Genomic DNA, 7,446 nt, shown 5'->3' with positions numbered 1-7,446 from the left:
TTCGCCCAAAAATTATTTATAGGGAAGTTCCTGTGGGGCTCTCACAGTCAAGCTTCAGTTGTCACTGTCTCTTTTAGAATATGACACCCAGGAGCGCCTGGGTGGCTCCGTCGGTTGAGCAGCCGACTTCGGCTCAGGTCACGATCTCGCGGTCCATGAGTTCGAGCCCCGCGTCGGGCTCTGTGCTGACGGCTCGGAGTCTGGAGCCCGCTCCGGATTCTGCGTCTCCCTCTCTCTCCCTGCCCCTCCCCTGCTCATGCTCTGTCTCTCCGTCTTTCAAAAATAAATAAATGTTTAAAAAATAAAAATAGAAGAATATGATGCCCAGAAGGCAACACAGCTCTCCAGGAGGTCAGCCCAGCACAGAGCACTGGGGACCTGCCACTTCTGGTGATGTTAACAAGCAGCTAACATTGCCAACCACTCCGTGTGTTAACTTGCCTGGTCCACATAGGAGCCCTTGGAAAGGAAGTCCTGTTAATTTACCCCCATTTTACAGAAGATAAAACAGAGGCACAGAGGGTAGCAGTAACTTGCCCAAGACCACACAGCTAATCAGTAGAAGACTGGGATTTGAGTCCTGCCTTTCCTTCTCCGGTGCCACGGAACTTCACAGAACGCTCTTGACAGGAGCGGTCATTCACTCGCTTGGCAAACACCGATTGACTGTGGTACGCCAGACAATCTATGAGATATTTAAAATTCATTCATCCATTTCTTCAACAAGTACTTTTTGAATGCCTCCCAAGCACTGTATTTGGTGCCAGGAGACACAGTGGTAAAGAGCCCTGACCTAGCCCTCGCCTTCATGAAACGCACAATCTGCATTTTCTTGCTCGGAGCGCTGAGCATACGGTCAGCTAAAGGCTCAGGGCTGTCATGTACAGTTGTCCAGGATGCACACTGTACATGGCACCCAACAGATGGGGTAAATGGCGGCTGAAAGACACCTCCCCCTCACCTCACCAAGTCTTTGGAACTTAGCTGAATCCGTCCCAAAAGACCTCTTTTCTGTGCAGAAAGTCGCCCCTGACATGCCACGCCCCGTGCTAGCGAGTGCCACGCCCACCCAGCAGGGGGCGCCCGCTCTAATTTACCCCCAGGCACTAGGTAGAATCACAGGACCCCAGAAGAGCTGTTCCTACTCCCACCCACCCCACCACGCCGCCCCCGTCTTACAAGTCAGGGTTTTGATTGGGGGGGTCGCTTGCTTTCCAGAAGAGCTGCGGCCCGACTACGCCTTTGGTGCCACACCGATGGAGTGTGCTGGGCTCGAGCCCAGGACTCAGGCCTGCTGCGTTTCATCTGCGAAGAGCCGGTCCTCTCGCCGAGTGCCGGCTGGTGAACTCTTCTTCAGGAGGGTTTGCATCTTAAGATGTCCTTCACCCACCCAGGAGCCTCGGGGGGGGGGGGGGGGGGAGCCAGGCACACCCAGCTCTTGGGAGGTAAGAAACTCCTCCCCTGTCATCCGCCTGTAACCGAGCCCCAGGTCTGCTCCGTGGGGTGGGGTCGGCCTTGCCCGGGGCCTCCTTCCCCTTCCGGCCACTCCCTCACTCCCCTACTGACACTCCCTGGGAAGGCTTCCTAATCAAAATCATAAGGCACAATGCTTCCGGTTGGGGAAACTGAAGCTAGAAGTTGGCCAGGCCATGCACGCTGGGCACCCCCTGGGCGCTGCCCCTTTCTAAGCCTGCCCCGTGATTTCGGGAGACATATGTCAAGTGCCACTCGGGGCCAGGCCTGAGCCATTTAGCTAAATCTGCTGGCTCCCCACGGAATCAATTGCTCACAGTTTTTCCCCAGACCTCCATGAAAAATGATTTGCAAAGCGCTCTCTCTCTCTCTCTCTCTTTCCTTTCTCTTTCTCTTTCTTTCTCTCCCTCTCCCTCTCCCTCTCGCTAAACTTGGGTGATGGTGTTCAAGGACTCCCCGAGATGTTTCTCTAACTGACAGCTTTATGGGGCAATAGCTGCTGATGTTATATGTGTCCTCAGATAGGCAGGTCTTTTTATACTGTGTGTGTCCCCATAAAAATGATTGGTTTTAAGTTGTTATTCTAATATTGCTGTGATTGTAACATTGGAGCCGACAGTCTCCAAAGGAGATGCGTATCAAAGCCTGATGAATAGAAGCGGGGAGTTGCCATCTGTCTGCGCGGCAGGGGGACCAGGCTGAGAGGCCACTGTCCGCCACTGGGTAGGGGCTGAGAGCCTGTTGTTTTTATGTTATTATAAAGATAATGATTAATAAGTGACAGCGTCGTAAATAATCAAAACTGCCTCCCGGACTGGGTCCACCCAGAAGCAGCGTATTGTGGCCTCAGGAGGGAGATGGGCAGGCTCCAGAAGAATACAGACAGAAAGCCACAGGGACAGACAGAGGGACAGACACAGAGGGGTGGGGGCCGAGGGGGAAAAGGGAGCAATAGGTTCAAAAAGAGACAGGGAGAGAGGGACACACGACGGCCAGACCGACAGCAGTAGGAACAAGGAGACAGACCCACGGACAAAGCCCAAGGCTGACACATGGACAGAGAGAGCCACAGATACACCAGACACACAGACAGACGCAGAGACACGGGCAGACACGGAGACGAGGAACAGATGTGACGTGAAGACAGATGAGCCAGGTCAAGGCAGACGGAGCCGGAGGGAGGAAGGGATGAAGGAAGCCGAGAACCGCGAGCGGGAGACTCACGGCGGTCAGGGTGACAGACCGGAGTGGGGGAGACAAGTGGAAAGGCGGAAGTGGGTGGAACGTTCCAGAGGAGGAGGCAGAGGGGCGCCCGGGGGGCTCCGTCGGTTGAGCGTCCCACTTCAGCTCGGGTCATGATCTCACAGCTGGGGAGTTTGAGCCCCGAATTGGGCTCTATGCTGGTGGTGTGGAGCCTGCTACGGATTTTCTCTCTCTTACCGTCTCTCCCCACCCCTGCCCCACTTGTGCATGTGTTCTCTCTCTCTCTCAAAATAAATAAACCTTCAAAAAAAAAAAAAAAAAAACAGGAGGAAGGGAGGGAACAGACTGAAAGCAAACCAGGACGGCCGCAGGGGAGCTCCCTGACCTGGCAGGGTGGGGAGAGTGTCAGGGTTAAGAGTGGGGCTCAGGGGGGCGCCTGGGTGGCTCAGTCGGTTGAGCGTCCGACTTCGGCTCAGGTCATGATCTCGGGGTCCGGGAGTTCAAGCCCCGCGTCGGGCTCTGTGCTGACGGCTTGGAGCCTGGAGCCTGCTTCGGATCCTGTGCCTCCCTCTCTCTCTGCCCCAACCCACTTGCATTCTGTCTCTGTCTCTCTCAAAAATAAATAAACATTTAAAAAAAAAAAAAAGAGTGGGGCTCAGGAGCCAGACAGCCTGGCCCCGGCCTGGTTCTGCCACCTGTTAGGAGCTGACTAACCTCGGGCATGTTACTTAGCCTTTCTGTGCCTCAGTTTCCCCATCTGTAACACAGGGCAGATTCACGCAGCACTCAGCCCCTCATCGGTGGTCCCCAGCACCTTGGCATGCCTGTGGTGACAGAAGCACGTGAGGTGGCTCCCAGTGCCCCCCACCACATCATGTGACGATACCAAACAGGACACAAAATGCCGGGGTGTCACCTCCGAGATCCAGCTACCAAGGCCCGGCCGATTTCTCTCTCCGGAGCTCTGGCTTTAGCCGAGAGGACAGCCCCGTGCCATCTAAGCAGAGGCCCATGTGGCGAGGCACCAAGGCGGAGACCTGAGGCTGCCACCAGCCGTGGGACTGAACTCAGACAGGGATCCCTGAGGTCCGGCCTCGGGAGGCCCCATCAGCCACAGGCCCCCGGCTCAGCCACACCCCATTCCCGACCCACGAAGAAGATGACACGTGTTGTTTTAAGCCCCCGTCTTGGGGGGGGGGGGGGGTAATGTGTTATGCAGCCATTAATACCCGACGCAGACTTGGGTACCTGGTAACAGCTATGGGGAAATGGGGGGTGGGCTTTGGGACAAGGCAAAAGTGGGTGCTGAGTGGGCGGGAAGGGATGCGTTGGGCACCGTTATGTTCGCGGCTGGACCACCAGCACCCGTGAGAGTCTGGAATCACTGAACCCGAGGCCTAATAAAGATTTACTGAATGAATAAAAAGCAGTACCTGCTTCATAAGGACGTTACACGGATTTAAAGAATAAATGAAGGGCGCCTGGGGGGCTCAGTTAGTTAAGCGTCCGACTCTAGCTTTCGGCTCAGGTCGTGATCTCACGGTTTGTGAGTTTGAGCCCCGCGTAGGGCTCCGTGCTGACTCTGCGGAGCCTGCCTGAGATCCTCTCTCTCTCTCCCTCCCTAAGTAAATAAATAAACTTTAACGAATAAATGATACAGAGTGCATAGAACAGACTGGGCAAGGCAGGGCGCCTCCCCCTGTCGGCCGGGATCATTATTAGCAGGGGGGAGGCTGGGGAGACACAGAGGGAGGGACACGTGCAGACGGAGACCTCGGCAGACAGGCAACAGCAAGAGGGCAGAAACAGGAGGAGAAGGTGAGGGAAGGAGGCAGGGGACCAGCCCACCTGTCTCTCCCACCGGCTCAGCACCAACGTTTGCAGGAGCAGCAGGGGCACCTTCCTGGAGCCAGGATCAACAAGCCCTGGGTTATTTGCTCATGTGAGACCCCCTCCTAGAACCAGGGCAGGTGGACACGAACAGATCTCCCGTGGGGCTGGACACTGAGAGAGACTCGGAAAGGCTGTCAGCCAGAGGCAAACAGAGAAGCTTCTGGGTCTTAGATTGCCCCATCTGTGTCATCCGCGAGCACTCGCTAGGTCCCGGATGCTGTGCTACGTGCCACACATATAACGTCTTCTTTATTCCTCTCGGCAACCCTGTGGAGCGGGAAGGATTCTTATCGCTGTCCTTTTACAGATGAGGAAACGGAGGCACCGACACGTTAAGTAACTTGGCCAAGGTCACCCAGCTAGTAAGTGCTGGAGAGAGAGTCAATCCCAGGCAGCTTGGCTCCAAATGCCTTGCTTAGCGTCACAAGGCTGTTCCTCGTGAGGCCCAAATGTTCTCAACCCACGGTCCATAAAAAGCTCCCTCCTGAGTTATATATAACATTGCAGTGACCCACAGCGGTGCACATAAACCTATGCCCGAGGCAGCCGTCCACACCTCGTGTCAGATTCTCTCGGGGGTCCATTGCTCAAAAAAAGGTCTCACATCGATCGAGTGTAGCGCACCTCTCCTCATACCCATTTTACAGAGGAAGAAACTGATCCCCAAAGAGATCATGCCTGGCCCAAAATGATTCAGCAAATGAAGCTTGGGACCCTTGGGCCGTGTCCAGGACTCCTTTCCTGGGTGAGACGATGGCCCCCAGAGATCCCCAGGGGAATGGGAGGGGGCCTTTCTGGGCCCAGGGCTCATTGTCTTGTGCTGATGGCTGCAGCGGAAAACCATTTCCCAGCACCGAATCCCTGTGCTGCCCACCACCACCTGAGGGTGACCCCGCAAGGCTCCCCCTCCTGGGGAACACCCAGGTGGAGGAAGTGGGGGCGGAGCTTAAGAGTTGCCAAGGTACAGGGGCGACCGGGGGGCTCAGTCCATTAAGCGTCTGACTTCAGCTCAGGTCATGATCTCACAGTGGATTCGAGCCCCGCGTCGGGCTCTGTGCAGACAGTGTGGAGCACGCTCGGGATTCTCTCTCTCTCCCTCTCGCTCTCTGCCCCTGCTCCGTTCGCACTTTCTCTCTCTCAAAAACAAATAAACTTAAAAAAAAAAAAAGGCTATTGCAGGGTCCACATAAACCAAGAACGGGAGAGGGGTTGTCCTCCCAAAAGATGCTCAGCAGACAAGACCACACGTCCACTAATCTCATCGTGTCTCCACGTATCAGTTTGCGGCTGCCAGGAAAGTGCTGTGTAACAAGCTTCACCCACATCAGTGGCTTAAAACAATCACCTCTCTCACTCACAGGGCTGCAAGTTGACCACAGAAGCCCTGTCCTTTGTGTCTCATACTGAGGCCCAAACTCAAGGGGCAGTGACCATGTGGGCAAAGCCTTCCCCACGCCATAAGGCAGAACGTCGTGAATACATGAAGAAGCAGAATACATGTTTTCCCTTAGGGCCTGGGCTCGGAACTCCCACGTCGTCCATCCAGCTTACATTCCATTGGCCGGAAAGGGTCTCTGAGCAAGCCTGACATCGAGGGGCAGGGTGGGAATCTTTTCCAAAAAGCTAAATGGTTCTGTGATATGTGCTTTCCATACATTATCTGCCTTAATCCTCCAACAATCCTAGGAGGAAAAGACATTGGTTTTTCTCCATTTTACAGATGAGGAAACTGAGGGTCAGAGTGGTGATGTAGTTTACCCGCGGGAATCCAGGGGTCGGGGCTGGAACCCAAAAGGCATCCTAACTAACCACACTCTTTTGCCTCCCCAGCACTAAGACACAATTTAGGGCCAGAGGATCCACCTCTGGGGACCGAGAGTCCCCACACCCTAGAGGGGGAAACTCGGCTTCTAGCTGGGTGAGTTTAGACAAATCATTTCCCATCTGTGCACCTCAGTCTCCCCACCTGTGAAATGGAAATGCTCGCACTTTCCTTAGGCAGATGTGAAGATTAAAGACAAGGCATGCCACACACTAGAACGTAGTACGCTTTCCACGGAACTGGGAGGCAGTGACCCCCCCCCCCCAGGCAGTATGAGTGAGGGGGGCGGAGCAGGGGTTGGGTAAAGGTGTCTTCCCAGGACGGCCATGTCGGTCACGCCCACACCCCGCTCTCCACCCCCCGCCCCCACCTCTCCAAAAAAAATCCTAGCTGACCCACAGCTAGAGAGGATCATGTGAACGAACAGTCAGCAGCATCCATTTTCCAAGACTCTTGTCTGTTGTGCCGACAGAGAAACAGCCCATGGAGCGTTTCAAGCCCATTTGGCAAAGGCGATTAATTTCTTCTACGTGAAATCGTCTTTTCCCGAGTGTCCATACAGACACCCAGACTGAAGGAGAAAGGGACAGGATGCGAGGGCCATCAGTGGCACTCCTTGGCCTGCGAGGGGGTGTTCTGAGGGTGGATGTCACACTGTCCTGTCACCGCAAAGGCAACCAGGCTGGGGTGCACCGAATGGCACTTGGGCAGAGAAAATTCCGGGGCTCTCACATGCATGGGCGTGCCCACGGGGAGGAGCTGGCGTGCAGCGGCCCGGCCGCCCGTGTTCTCTGAGCCCCTTGGTGTGCCTGCAGGGCATGACATCCCACTCCACGCCCCAAGTCATCAGGCTGCAGGCACAGCTCAGACCGAGGCCCTGAGCGAGGCCTGACAACATTGGAAGCGCCATCTCACAGTGGACAGAGCTAGGATGAGCCTTGCTGCCCCGGGGGTGGGCACCAAGTGTGCCTGGAGGGGGCCCCCGCCTCTCCAAACCCTGGCCTGACCCACCCAGCGGTGATTCTCTCTGAGAAGATGCCCAGGCTTCCTTTCCG

The sequence above is a fragment of the Felis catus genome, chromosome E3, assembly GCF_018350175.1.
Source record: "Felis catus isolate Fca126 chromosome E3, F.catus_Fca126_mat1.0, whole genome shotgun sequence".
Classification (NCBI taxonomy): domain Eukaryota; kingdom Metazoa; phylum Chordata; class Mammalia; order Carnivora; family Felidae; genus Felis; species Felis catus.
The sequence above is the reverse complement of the archived record's forward strand: the minus strand, read 5'-3'. Positions refer to the sequence as shown.